This window comes from Nyctibius grandis, chromosome 24 (assembly GCF_013368605.1).
Source record: "Nyctibius grandis isolate bNycGra1 chromosome 24, bNycGra1.pri, whole genome shotgun sequence".
Lineage (NCBI taxonomy): Eukaryota > Metazoa > Chordata > Aves > Nyctibiiformes > Nyctibiidae > Nyctibius > Nyctibius grandis.
Genome location: NC_090681.1, coordinates 6,942,166 through 6,955,305, shown reverse-complemented (window position 1 = coordinate 6,955,305; position 13,140 = coordinate 6,942,166).

Here is a 13,140-nt window from a genome sequence, read left to right as displayed (position 1 = left end):
AATTAACTTATCAGATGTAGGACAGGCTGAGCTGGACAAGGCAGTTGATGCCTCAGCAGAATCCTTTGCCAGGCTGGAAGGAATGTGGAAATCATTCGGGATTAAAATTCCTCTGGCCCATCCAGATTACCCCTCTGCAAACACAGCAGGGCTGCAGTCCTGGGGTGACGGCAGGGACAAAAGCCTGCTCTCCGATCTGCAATTGCGGCACATCTCCTTCTCGCTACTGGACTCTTAAGACCATGCTCAGCCTTATGCTAGAGAGATCAAGAGGGAGAGATCAAATAAAAATGCCAACTGTTTCACCATGGGGTGAATATTGCTGAGTTTGCACTCGCAATGCTCTGGCCACCTGGCTGGGCCATTTGCAGGACCGCTCGCTGTTCCCTTTCTCTGAAAACAAAGGCAAAGCACAGCACGCATTTGTATCTGAAAACAACCCAGGTGTGCTTGTGCAGAGCTTTCCTCTGTTCCTGCCCCAGTTTCTTCTACTCCTCCACTTATCGAGTGCACCCTCAGTAAGTTCACAGATGACACCAAACTGTGTGGGAGTGTTGATCAGCCTGAGGGCAGGAGGCTCTGCAGAGGGATCTGGACAGGCTGGATCCATGGGCCGAGGCCACTGTGTGAGGGTCAACAAGGCCAAGTGCCGGGTCCTGCACTTGGGGCACAACAACCCCACACACCGCTACAGGCTGGGGAAGAGTGGCTGGAAAGTGCCTGGGGGAAAAGGCCCTGAGGGTGTTGGTCGATGGTGGCTGAACATGAGCTGGCAGTGTGCCCAGGTGGCCAAGAAGGCCACCAGCATCCTGGCTTGTATCAGCACTAGTGTGGCCAGCAGGACTAGGGCAGGGATCGTCCCCCCGTACTCGGCACTGGTGAGGCCACATCTCGAATCCTGGGTGCAGTTTTGGGCCCCTCACTACAAGAAAGACATCGAGGTGCTGGAGCGAGTCCAGAGAAGGGCAACGAAGCTGGTGAAGGGTCTGGAGCACAAGTGTGATGAGGAGCGGCTGAGGGACCTGGGGGTGTTTAGCCTGGAGAAAAGGAGGCTGAGGGGAGACCTTCTCGCTCTCTACAACTGCCTGAAAGGAGGGTGTAGCGAGGTGGGGGTCGGTCTCTTCTCCCAGGTAACAAGTGATAGGACGGGAGGAAACGGCCTCAAGTTGTGCCAGGGGAGGTTTAGATTGGAGATCAGGAATAATTTCTTCACTGAGAGGGTTGTCAAGCATTGGAACAGGCTGCCCAGGGCAGTGGTGGAGTCCCCATCCCTGGAGGGATTTAAAAGCCGTGTAGATGTGGTGCTGAGGGACATGGCTTAGCGGTGGGCTTGGCAGTGCTGGGTTAACGGTTGGACTCGATGATCTTAAAGGTCCTTTCCAACCAAAACAATTATATGATTCTATGATTCCTGACTGAAACAAATAAATCTTGTTACCCCTCCACACTCAGCCAGTGTATCACAGCTTGTGTAGCTGGGAGCTGTTCTCGCAGTATCCGTGCCCAGGTGTGGGTAGCTCAGCGTGCAGGCATTGCCTGTCTTTTCACACCTTCATTCCCTTTGAGCTCCTTATTCTTTCATGTCTTTCATAATGTTGGTCTCTTCTCAGCAAGGATTCGAGTTTATAACCTGCTCATGCTTAACAGCCTGTCTTATCTGCAGGCACGGAGTGGGGTTTGCAGGAATGTTTAACAAAATGAGCTGGAAGCATTAGCCTGACTGCAGCTCAGCAGGAAAGCGCACCAAAATCCTTTGACTGCACTTGAGGGTTTCTTCTATAATGACTCACTTTGTGCAGGGAAATGTTATAAATTTAGGCAGAAATTAGTAGCACAAGTGTGTGAATATTTCCTCATCGACAGTTAAGCAAAAACAGTATAAAAATTAGCTGTGAAGTGGCCTTTAAATGAAAAACCCATTACAGCTACATCAGCCCTGTAGAAATAGAGTGGAAATGGTTCTTTTTTTCAAGAATGCAAATGGTTTTATTTCAGGAGTTTTGATTGAATTAAATAGAAGCTCAAATTATTCTGCAATTGAATTAACTGAAAGTCACTGTATTTCTCACACATTTCATAAAGATGAATAATCCAATCACATAAGATTTTAAAGAGTACTTACAGCAGGGTTTTGCTGTCTTTAAGACTGTATGAACTATGAGTTATTTGTCCTTTCCCATGCAGTCCATTCTGAGAGATCCCACACTGTTTATGTGACACACTTATTACCAACCAACAAAGGCAGCACGTGTGCATTCAGAAAGGAACTGAAATCCCTCAGCTTGGGATGGAGAACAACAAATGGCAAAGAAGGAGGAAGAGGCCACCTACAGAGTCAGGTTCAAAGTGTAGGAGTCAAAAATTAAGTCAGTGTAATAGAGTGAAAGGCATTTCAGATTGGTGGGTGTCCCTTCAATAACTGCATTGTGGAGCTGCTGTCATCCTTCAGGGTGGAGACAGGGATGTCACTGATGGTGTCAAGCTCTTCATGGGGGCTTCTGCTCATTCATAATGCGTGCTGTACTATACCTGCTATTCACCCAGCCAAAGGTTTTGCGGGGTACTCAGGATTTTATTAAGAGGGTGTTATATCTGGTGGCTCAAAGCTCACCCAGCTCCTGAAACAACCACACCAGTTCTCCTGATATTCTGTTCCTGTTAGCTGCTGCAGCCCAAGAGGCTGGCTGTTAGAGGCAAAGCCTTTTGTTGGATTTCCTTGGCTTTGGGCACTGACCAAAAGCACCCTGCCTGATGCTGACCCCATGGATGACCTCATGGAGCTGCCATCTCTCAGTGTGGGACAGCAGACCCACAGATGATTTGGGCAGTACATGAGTTCAGCTGCCTCTGTGAGGTTTCCTTGCTAGCTCAGCTTCACCTCTACAGAACTCCCTCCAAGAATCCCCCCAGGACAGTCTTCCCCTCTCAGGGTTCAGTTTGTGTCAACCTGAATTTCCTTCATTCTCTCTCTGGAGCCTTTATGCCTCTCCTCTCCTCGCCTGGCTTGCCAGGAAGATACTTACAAGAGCATCATTGTGTGACCTGGTCTTTCTCACCTAGCCACACTGGCCTGAAAACTCTTCTGTCTCTACATTTGCTCATTTGACTTCTCACACCCTCTGCTCATGCTGGTGTCCTCTCACACCAGTTCCTCTGCTTTGCACTTCATCAGCGGAGCTCCTTCTGCATGTGCTGAGCTGTGCTTCGCTGTCCTCTAGCCAAGGGCAGGTCTCCACGGCTCATGCACATTGCTGTGCTAGTAGTATACTCCCTCCTGCTGATGATCACATATGCTCTGCTCCTAAAATGGAAGGAGAATGCTACCTTTTTTACAGGGAAAGAACCTGAGGGGAAGTGACTTGTGGGTGAGGGTCTGTGTCATCTGTTCTCTGCACGAGAGAGCGATCTTGTCAGATTTATGTTGTGAAGCACGGAGTTCTGATCCCACCCCTTAACTCTGTCAGAAATCTTATGTGACCTTCAGCAAAACACCAAGTGCCTTCATCCCTAGATCACCATCTTCAAAGAGGCACCTACAAACTTGTGGGAGAGCCCAACTTTCTCCCAGAGCTGCCTGGCTGATGCTAGTCCCTAAAAGGTATTTCTTGCACCTTGGCACCTGTTTGCAGCTCTAAACCTTCCCCTGCACTGTCGGGAAAAAGCAGCTCTCTTATGTCTTGGATAGAGCTGAATCCCGCACTGAGGTGAGCTGAATCCCACACTGAGGTGAGACCACTCCCAGAGGAATGGGAAGGCTCAATGTTCTCCAGTTATCCAGAAATCACCTTTGCTACCAGGCAAACGTTGAAGGGAAAGCAGAGAGTTCAATCATTACAACGCAAATACTGTCAGTATAGGTTTAAAGACAGTACAGAAATAACAAAGCATGATAACAGAGCTTTAAATTAGCTCCAAATGGGTTGTTTTCTGTGCTCAGTGAGCTGTTGGGACACCTACACAGCGATGTGGCAGAGAACCAGTACTTAAATAAAATTCCAGTCTTCGGCACATCCACAAAAGCATCCTGAATTAGGGACAAGTGTAACTTCGCATCCCCAAACCTCCTCTGGGATTCTGGTGTTTCCTCGCAGTGGTTTCTTGCGACGCACGTGTCTCCTACGGACCGGTCCCACGTAATTTAACAGCAGCCCAGTAATTTAACACTGCTTTGTGTGTGGCAGCCCAGTCCTGACCAGATGGCACACAGAGACAGCGTGAGGACAGGGCTCAGCTTCTGGCCTTGACTTTGTCGTACACTACTGAATAGACTGTGTATAAGCACACACACGGACAAACACGCTTTACAGAATCACAGAATCATAGAATTGTTTTGGTTGGAAGGGACCTTTAAGATCATCAAGTCCAAAAATAAAGACATTGAGGTGCTGGAGAGAGTCCAGAGGGCAACGAAGCTGGTGAAGAGTCTGGAGCACAAGTGTGATGAGGAGCAGCTGAGGGACCTGGGGGTGTTTAGCCTGGAGAAAAGGAGGCTGAAGGGAGACCTTATCGCTGTCTACAACTACCTGAAAGGAGGGTGTACTTTCTACAAGCATATACCTGAAAATGTCCCTCTTGGATGAAGGTTTAGACATGATGGTAGCTAAAAAGCTGCTGGGGGAACAATGAGCCTGGTGTGTATTTTAAATCATCGAAAAATATTACAGAGAATCCCACTTATTCTTTTCTCTGACTTTTCTGTTGAGGATATGAATTGTTTGGGAGAGAGGTGACCTCTCAGCGTGTACCTGTGCAGTGCCCCACATGCTCCTGTGGGCCTTGGCACACCTGGCTACCACAAACAGCAGGCATTAAAATAAGCCTTGGTCACACTCTGCTTATGTATTGTACACTGCAAGGAACGAGACCAAAACCTGTTTTGCCTCTTGGCACCTCGCGGCTTTGCTGAATGTTCCTGCCCTGCTCTGCAGAGATCATGCTTCAGTTTTTCTAAATCTGACCCTTCACTGAGCGATTGCATTATCTTGCACTGCACCGAGCCCCCCTGTTCTGTGGCTGGCAATGACCTTCTTTTCCCCATGTAGAAGGTCCCATCACAGCAAATTCTGCCCATTTATCGAACACCTGGACAGATGAGCTTTCCTGTATTTTATCACAATGGCAAGACATGCATGACTGACAAATGCACAGGTAGCAGGGATGGCTCATGTTTGCTCGTGGAACCTGCTAGCACACCCTGGCATCTCAGGGTGAAGGCACTTCCACAAATGTTCCTGCAGATCTTTCACCTAGCCCTTTCACCTCTCTGCACCAGGTGTCTTCTTCAAAACTTGGTTCATTACCACGACCATGTCTGATGAGCAGCTCTGCGAGATAATTTTACAACAGCTACCTGTTGCTACTAAGAGGAAAGGGAACAATTAGTCTCCTTGGCCAATAAGAACAGAAAGTGTTACCTGATAGCAGATAAAATTTCAGACATGAAAATAAAAAACCAACAGTCAGTGCATGAGAATTTGGATGCCGATTTTCAGAGAAATCCCCCTGATGGTCAAGCTTACAACATTAATGAGGCAGATGTAAATGACTGCATGGAAATATGACAGGCTAAAACCATTAAAGGCAGATGATTCAGGGCAAAATCCAACCGGCATGTTGCCTGGGGGGAGCAAGTCTCTTTTCCCTGCACCATTCTTTTTCTTGAACGACTCACTACAATGTCCTTGTACCAGCTTTCCCTGGTCACTACTAGAGGCAACTTACCAGGCTAGAGGACTAGCAGACCTGTTGCAGGATTGTTAGGAAATCTAAATGTCATGGTTCATGTACAAGGACCAGCCAGCTCTCCTGGGAGCAAACGTAATTAAACTTTGCTCAGTCATGCAGGCAGAGAAGCAGCTCTTGATACTGTTGCCTCTTGTCCTTGCATGCCTCCATAACAGACTCCGTGGCAGCTGGCCTTGCCTCTCTAGAATGTATGAGCTGGAAACCCAGAAGGCTGGAGGAGCTGAGTACACTCCTTAGGCTTCAGATGGTCTGTCTGGTTTCTCTCCTCGGAAGGAAGGTGTTCAGCAAAGCTCTCACCAGCACAGCACCCCTCAGAGAAGAAAACTTAATTTTTTTTCAAAGGAAAATGTCTTATTCTGAGTCTGCAACTTCTCCATGCATGATATCTGCACGTGTCTTGCTGCAAACATGAAAGCCTGCAGACTGCACCCTCACCAGGCTGGTCAAACAGTGACCAGCATCTCAATCAGATTCTATCACCGCTTGAACCGCAGCTGGCTTTGGCAGATCTCAGTTTGCTTTATGTAGGAGATGCAACCCTAATCGCAATGAGGGAAGGAAGACAGTGCAGGTTCAGGGCCCTCGGCTGGCCAGTCGCATGAGTGGAGCTAAAGCCTCATCTCCTGGTGAGTCCAGGTAGGGAGGACACAGGCTCACAAGTCACCAGCAGAGTCAGTAATGAAAACACAGAGCTCTAATGCTCTTTTCATTGTCGATATCAAAAGACTGTCCCAAAAGGGTCAGACTCCTTGACTCCACCTTACACAGGAGAAACTGAGGCACAGAACTGTGACATGACCTCCCAGGAGCGAGGATGGAGAGCCCGTCTCAGTCCAGCACTCTGTCCAAAGGCAGCACAGTCTTCATCATACAGAGCTGAGAGCTTTAATCCCCAGCACACACTGCCTTCTGTATCTGCAAAACTTTTTCTTCCTACCCACCCCCCTTGCTGGTGACGCACTCCCCATTCTCAGCCAGCCCTGCTCGCTGCTATCTTCTATCAGGACACACTCCCCTGACCAAAGCATTTCCTTCCTAGCAAGGCTGAGCTCCACCTCAGTGGGTTCACTCCTTGCTTCCTAGGAAAGAGACGACTCTTCATGGAGAACAAGAAGTAGATAGCAAGGGGCCTCAAGGTGAAGAAACCCTGCCTGAAAGAATCAAGACCTATCAGGAAGGATCACAATTCCTGAGCCTCAGTGGGACAAACTACAGCTAGTTTGAGACGGTACCGCAGAGACTGACCCAGAAGGGTGCTGCCAAATGCCATCCAACCTGCAAGGCGCATGTGGTGCTCCAGTCCTGGGTCCCGAGAGCAGCTCTGGGGTCCCCACGCGTGTCACCACTGCCTGGCCGCCTCCCTTTGTTGCTTCAGAAACTCTCCTTCTACTGTTCAATTCCACCATCTAGTGGACATTTCTGTTGAAGCTATCACAGAACTTGCAGTACACAGTGCACCTCATAGAATCATAGAATCGTCTTGGTTGGAAAGGACCTTTAAGATCATCAAGTCCAACCACTAACCCAGCACTGCCAAGCCCACCACTTAACCATCTTCTTCATACAGCTCTTATTCCTACATTATTTTGCATCTTTTGTAAGATCTTCCCAAACCGCCTTGTTACTTGGGGTAACAGATGTGTTTACTTTGCATTTTGGTGGAAACCTGATCAAGTTCAGAGCAAAAGCGTAGACTCAGTAAAGGATTTGAACACTTTACACAAAGCCTGTATTAATGCTGCACATGGAAACCTAAAGGAGCCATACAGAAGGCCCAAGGGGAAAGTCCTGCTATGTGAAAGCGGGGATGGACCCCACTTGTAAAAGGAGATTTTCTTCCCAGGTCAAATTCTGTATGGTCTGATTACTGCTTGCCAATGACTCCACATCAGCCCTGCTAAGTTTATGACAATGCAACATCAGTGGAAACCAAATGTAGAAGAGCTTCTCCAGTGTGTTCCAAGGCCTGGCAGACCACTGCAGCAGCTTTGATCCACATGTTAATGGGAATTGGTCAGGAGAAACTGAAAAATTGGGATTTTTACAGTCTTCTCTACAGAAGAAAGAGCAGTGCTGTACCTCAGGTAGTACACACCTCCATTACTAAGAGAGAGCTGCCACCTCCACCACTGAAGAAGCCTCTTGGTGGACACCTGGATCGCAGTAGGAACTGTATCATCACTGTTTCAGCAGCCACAGAGCAAAACTGAGGGTGACTCTGGAGAAGGGCAGTTGGCAGTCACTTTCATGTCTTGATTTTTAGGTGCCTGCAACATTCTGTGTTAAAAAACAGCCAACGATGGTTTCCACAGAGATGCCCAGGGCACTTCAGCAGCACATGAGATGCTCCACAAAGCCTCAATGAGAGGCTTTGTGCACTCCTCCAAGTGAAGGGTAGCATTCAGATACGTTCTTTGCGTAGCATTTCAGGTTGCTCCTCGTGGTTTGCAGTATATAGCAGTGTTAGTGCCACATAAATCAGCTGGATCTGCGTGAATTACTGCTTTCTGCAGGCGTTGCTTTGGTGTGCCCTGCACAGCACAGAGGAGGGCAACTGCACCTCCTGCACGTCTGCTAGCGCTGTGTAAATGATGCTGGTGCATGGCGGGGTGGTGCCAATGCCTTCCTGTCTGGGAGGGTGCATTGGGGTTAACGTTTTGCAGTTTTCTCTTAAGTTCTCAAACTGCACAGCACAGTCAAAAACAAAAAAAAAAAAAGGAAAAAAAGACTAAAAACTTTTATAAACTGCAATAAGGGCAAGTGGTAGGGTTTGAAGCAAAAGAAAAGGGCTTTGATTTCGCAAGACTCAGAGGGTTTGGCTCACCTCAGATACTACATCAGGCTCTTAGGGAGAGATGAGAGGTGGCTCTGGGCTCAGGCATAGCAGGAGGCAGAGCACGGGGCAGGGGACAGCCAGCTGATTCGGCTTAAGCCAGAAAGGAGAGGGAGCAAGTGTCCAGCCTGTCCCTGCTGATTCCAGCCTTCTGCAAAGCCCTCTGCTGCCACCAAGGGATAGGCCAGGGTGGATGGGGATGGTGTCAGGGATGTCCTCACCCACGCTGTTGCCATTTGGGGTACGTGGAAGGCATTTGTGGTAGGCAACAGTCAGAAGAGAATGAGCTCAAACCCATCCAACGTGATATGACAGAGACAGATGCTAAATATAAACCAGGCACGTGTGGTGATACACAATACCGATAAGGACAAAATGTTTTCTCTGCAGTGCTGCCCAGCAGTGGGGTGGCCGCAAGCCCATGTAGCTGCCAGACTCCTCTCCACAGGGTCTCAGCCAAGCTTTTGGATCACTGTCAGAAACGCTGTGGTGCAGGGCCACGTTTAGCTCCTTCTTTCATAGCAAAGAAGAGTCACTGCCTGAACTGATATCCCATTCTCAGAAATCCTGTTGCAAGAGGTCACATTTTCATCTTCAGGAGTGACCACGCTAAGAGGAGGCTGCAAAAGACCCGGCTGCAATAACTGCGTTCATCCTTACTAGAGAAGCAGACGCTGCCTGGATGTCAGCCATGCCTTCTCGGGGCAGCGTCCCTGAGAGCTGCACACCTCGCCACTGCCTGTAATGGGAGTATAAACAACTTGCACAGGGGAGCACATCTGTGCTGTAGGCACTGATACCACGTCAGACACACGTAAGTCCATCTGCGCTTGCTTGTTGTTTTGAAATTCAGGTTTGCTTCAATACTTACAAAGTATTGCTCATCATACACCACCCAGGAACTGCTGCACGGTACCGCCTAGGCGGAGGGGCTTCCTGCTTCTCAGGTGGAACTAGAGCCAAAAAGTATGGCAAAGCCACAGTTAAAATGCTCTGTTTTGGCAGCAAGATCTCAGAATACAGGGCAACAGTATGATTCAGGTTAGCTGATGACTGGCTCACACCTGAAGGCTTAAAATAATTTGTCCGTGTGAGCCTTAAATTAGTGAATGCAGAAATAGAGGCTACAAAGGCATAGCCACAGAACACTCCCATCGCCTCCAGCACCCTGGTGACAGCCCTCAGAAATGGCAGGGAGAACCTCCTGAGGTACAAAGCGGTGACCTTACGGACACCACCCTCTCACATCAACCCCTCCAACACATCCACCAAGGTATCTGTTTGTAGGACTCCCCGTCTCACACCACACTAAGCCACCCCCACTGTCCGTGCACCAAAGGAGTGCACACATCACCAGTGCGCAACATTTTGCACTAACGTTGCAAATAAAACCCCATCACCTGCTTTAAAATGTCTGTGCACGTTTCTCTTCTTCATCTGAAAATTCTCCCATATACTCTTCAGGTGGATTTATGAGGCCCTGCGGAAGCAGGTTCGACAGGCTTCCTTTTGCTTGTAGATCAGGGCTCGCTTCTTTTATAATCAGGCAAAATCATCTTTTCTGTGGAACTTCAAGGCAAGCAAAGGAAAAAATGCAAAATCAATGATGAACAAAGTGAACTTGTTAAGAAAAGCCCTCACCTGGAAAAAAAAAAGTTAAATGTATCTTTCAGAGAAAACACAAATCCCAATAACCATAATCAGGATTATAATACAATATAATAATAAACAATATATTAATACATCAATATAGTAATATATTATATAATAATTTATTCTCATCGTTAATATTATATACATATAATATCATAATAAGCATTTCCCTCATCAATTGGCACCTAAACAATAAGGAAGTCGGAGTATTGAGGATTCTTGTATATTCTTCCCTCGCATAATCCCAGTAACACATTAACACTCACCAGAACTACGCCAGTCCCCTGAGCAATGCTTTCCCGTTAATTTGTTCTGCTGTGAATCAAATCCTGTTAAACTAACAGAGTGGATCCATTTCATCTCATTTCACATTTCTGAAAGGAAAATATTCACAATCTGTGTTTTAGTGAGAGCTGAGAACGAGACATTGTAAGGGCAAAGCTTACTAAGGGCAAAACTAAGGGTGAAACACCACCACCACTCTTCCCCCACTTCTCCTCCAAAAAGTTGATGTAATTCTGCATAACTTGAGATATTTGTGATTCGACTTTTCTGGGTCACTGTTATTCCACACCATTTAATGTTCACAATAGCTCCCACTGAGCATAGTTATCTCTTAAGCACCACTGGATATCTGACCCCTGAGGCCTTAATTAGGCACTGAGGAAATGATTTATGTGTCTAAACGGAGATGCTCACATTTAGGTTACACACACCTCTGAAAGTCAGGACTTGCCTTCAGTCACAAAGCAGTTGCCACAAGCAGATGTCTTACACCCCACTCATGAAATGGGAAAAGCTGGGATGTCTAGACCCAGCCCTGGCACAGCTCAACCTCTCTGTGCCTGTCAGGATGTGCCACCAGACGCTCACAGCCAATGCACGCAGACGGTGCACAGACACACACACATACACCCCCTTTCCTGCCTTTGTGCACACTCGCTGTCACCCCTTCATCAGACCCATCACCACTCCTTCCTTAAAAAAGGTGTTAGAAACTGATGTTCTCACTTCCAAGCTGCTTGCATGACAGAGGAAAGCAAGAGGAGCCCTTCCTGGAGAAACGAAACAGCACTGCCAGGCAATTCTGCAAGCAAATGCTTCCCCAGAGAAGGCACCCGGAGCTGTGCACTACTCCTGTGCACGGTCACTGCACACCAGCAGCAAGGGGAAACCTCCTGCCTGTAGGAAGGCAAGAGGCGCCTTTCCATAGAGCTGATCAACACACAGGAGAACACAGAACATGTCCACGGAGAAACAGGCTGGCAGGCCAGATGAACACTGGAAGAGAAGACTGACGATGACAGAATCCACCAACACACACATTTCCACAGCACAGACAGCAGACAGGTAACTGCCAGCAAGGAGAGCCCGGAGCAGCATCCCCACCACCCCCCCGATTCCTGGCACGGCCGCCTGTGACGTGGCACCGTGTCTCAACCAACCTCACAGGCTGATAGGGGCTGCTCTGTGCCGGCCACCATGAACACCAGATGACCTTGAATAGAATCATTTATGTTGGAAAAGACCCTTAAGATCATCGAGTCCAAACTCAACCCGGGCTCCCCTCTGTCCCCAGGCAGGACAGTACATGCTTGTGAAATCAGTGCATTCCTCACCCACATTAAACACTGCAGCTGCTCCCTCCACAGCAGAGAGGGTGCTCACACTCCCCACGCTGGACAGGAACCCCTGGGCAAAAAACTCAACTGGGGAGGGTCTGGGGATCCCCCGCCCCCCAGGGGTACTCCTGCTGTCACCTTCCCAGGGCCGGGAACAACTGGTGTGATTAGGCATTGTGATTTGTGGGGGGAAAGTAACGTGGGCTCATTAGCTGCAATCAACAGCAATGCACTTCACTGATAACCCATTCACTGTGAACACACACAGGCTGCTTCTCTGATGTGCACAATGCACACCAAAACGTCAATAAGCTCTTCAGACGCAAAACCCTCCGAGTATTTGGGTCCGGAAGCGGTATTTTTAATTCCTTAAATCACTGGAATATAGTATAGTCAGAGCCTTTTGTATAGTCAGACAACTCCTGTGGCTGCGAAGGTTGTCAGGTGGCCTGGGCAGAACGGGTAATCCATTTCACAGATCGTGACAGAAGCACTGGACAGGCTGCAGCGTGGAGGAAAAGGAGCACAGCGAGAGTCACCAAAGTGAGAAGTGATGCTTTTCAAACCGCAGGAACCTAATGGCAAGGAAGATACACGACAGAGAAAGGAAAGTAGGAGAAAACAGGAGATAAACAGCTTGAGGCAGCATTAAGTAAACGAAACCAAGAGATCTAGTGATTTATTTCTTAAGACTACTTCCATGCAAGCAATGACATTTGCCATAGACAAGCGGGGTGATTAAGGCATATGTAGAACAACTTATTACTCCACACTAAAAATCTGTGAGAACATTTTGGATAATTTACAATCAGGTGAAACTGAGCAAGTGGAAACAAGAAGACATCTGCAGAGCATCAGGAGCAGTGTCCTGACAGTGAAATGGGTTGCTCTATCCAACAGTCAAGAGAAATCCCTTCCTGAGATGCTACCCAACTGCTGAAGGCAAAACACTGGTCTAGTGAAGATCCAAGCAAAACTTCTGGGCCAAACAGGGTTTCCCTCGATCCTCCTCTCTGGTCGGGCGTATTCCTTCTCCTGCAGGAACTGGCTGGGTCCCACTCACCAGCTGGTCGAAAAAGAACACAAAAGTGATTGTAAGGAAAGCTTTGTCTGACACTTCGAGCTCCTTTCGGTTTGCTTCTGTAGCGCACAGAGAGCAGCTGCTAGCGCCCAGTCTGAAAGGAGGCCCCGATTCCTCCTCCTCCTCCTGACAGGGCCAGACCTCCCCCGGCTCCCTTCCGTTCTTGAACCGCCCGCGGGAGCCACCACGAAGTCTCGGGGGCCAAG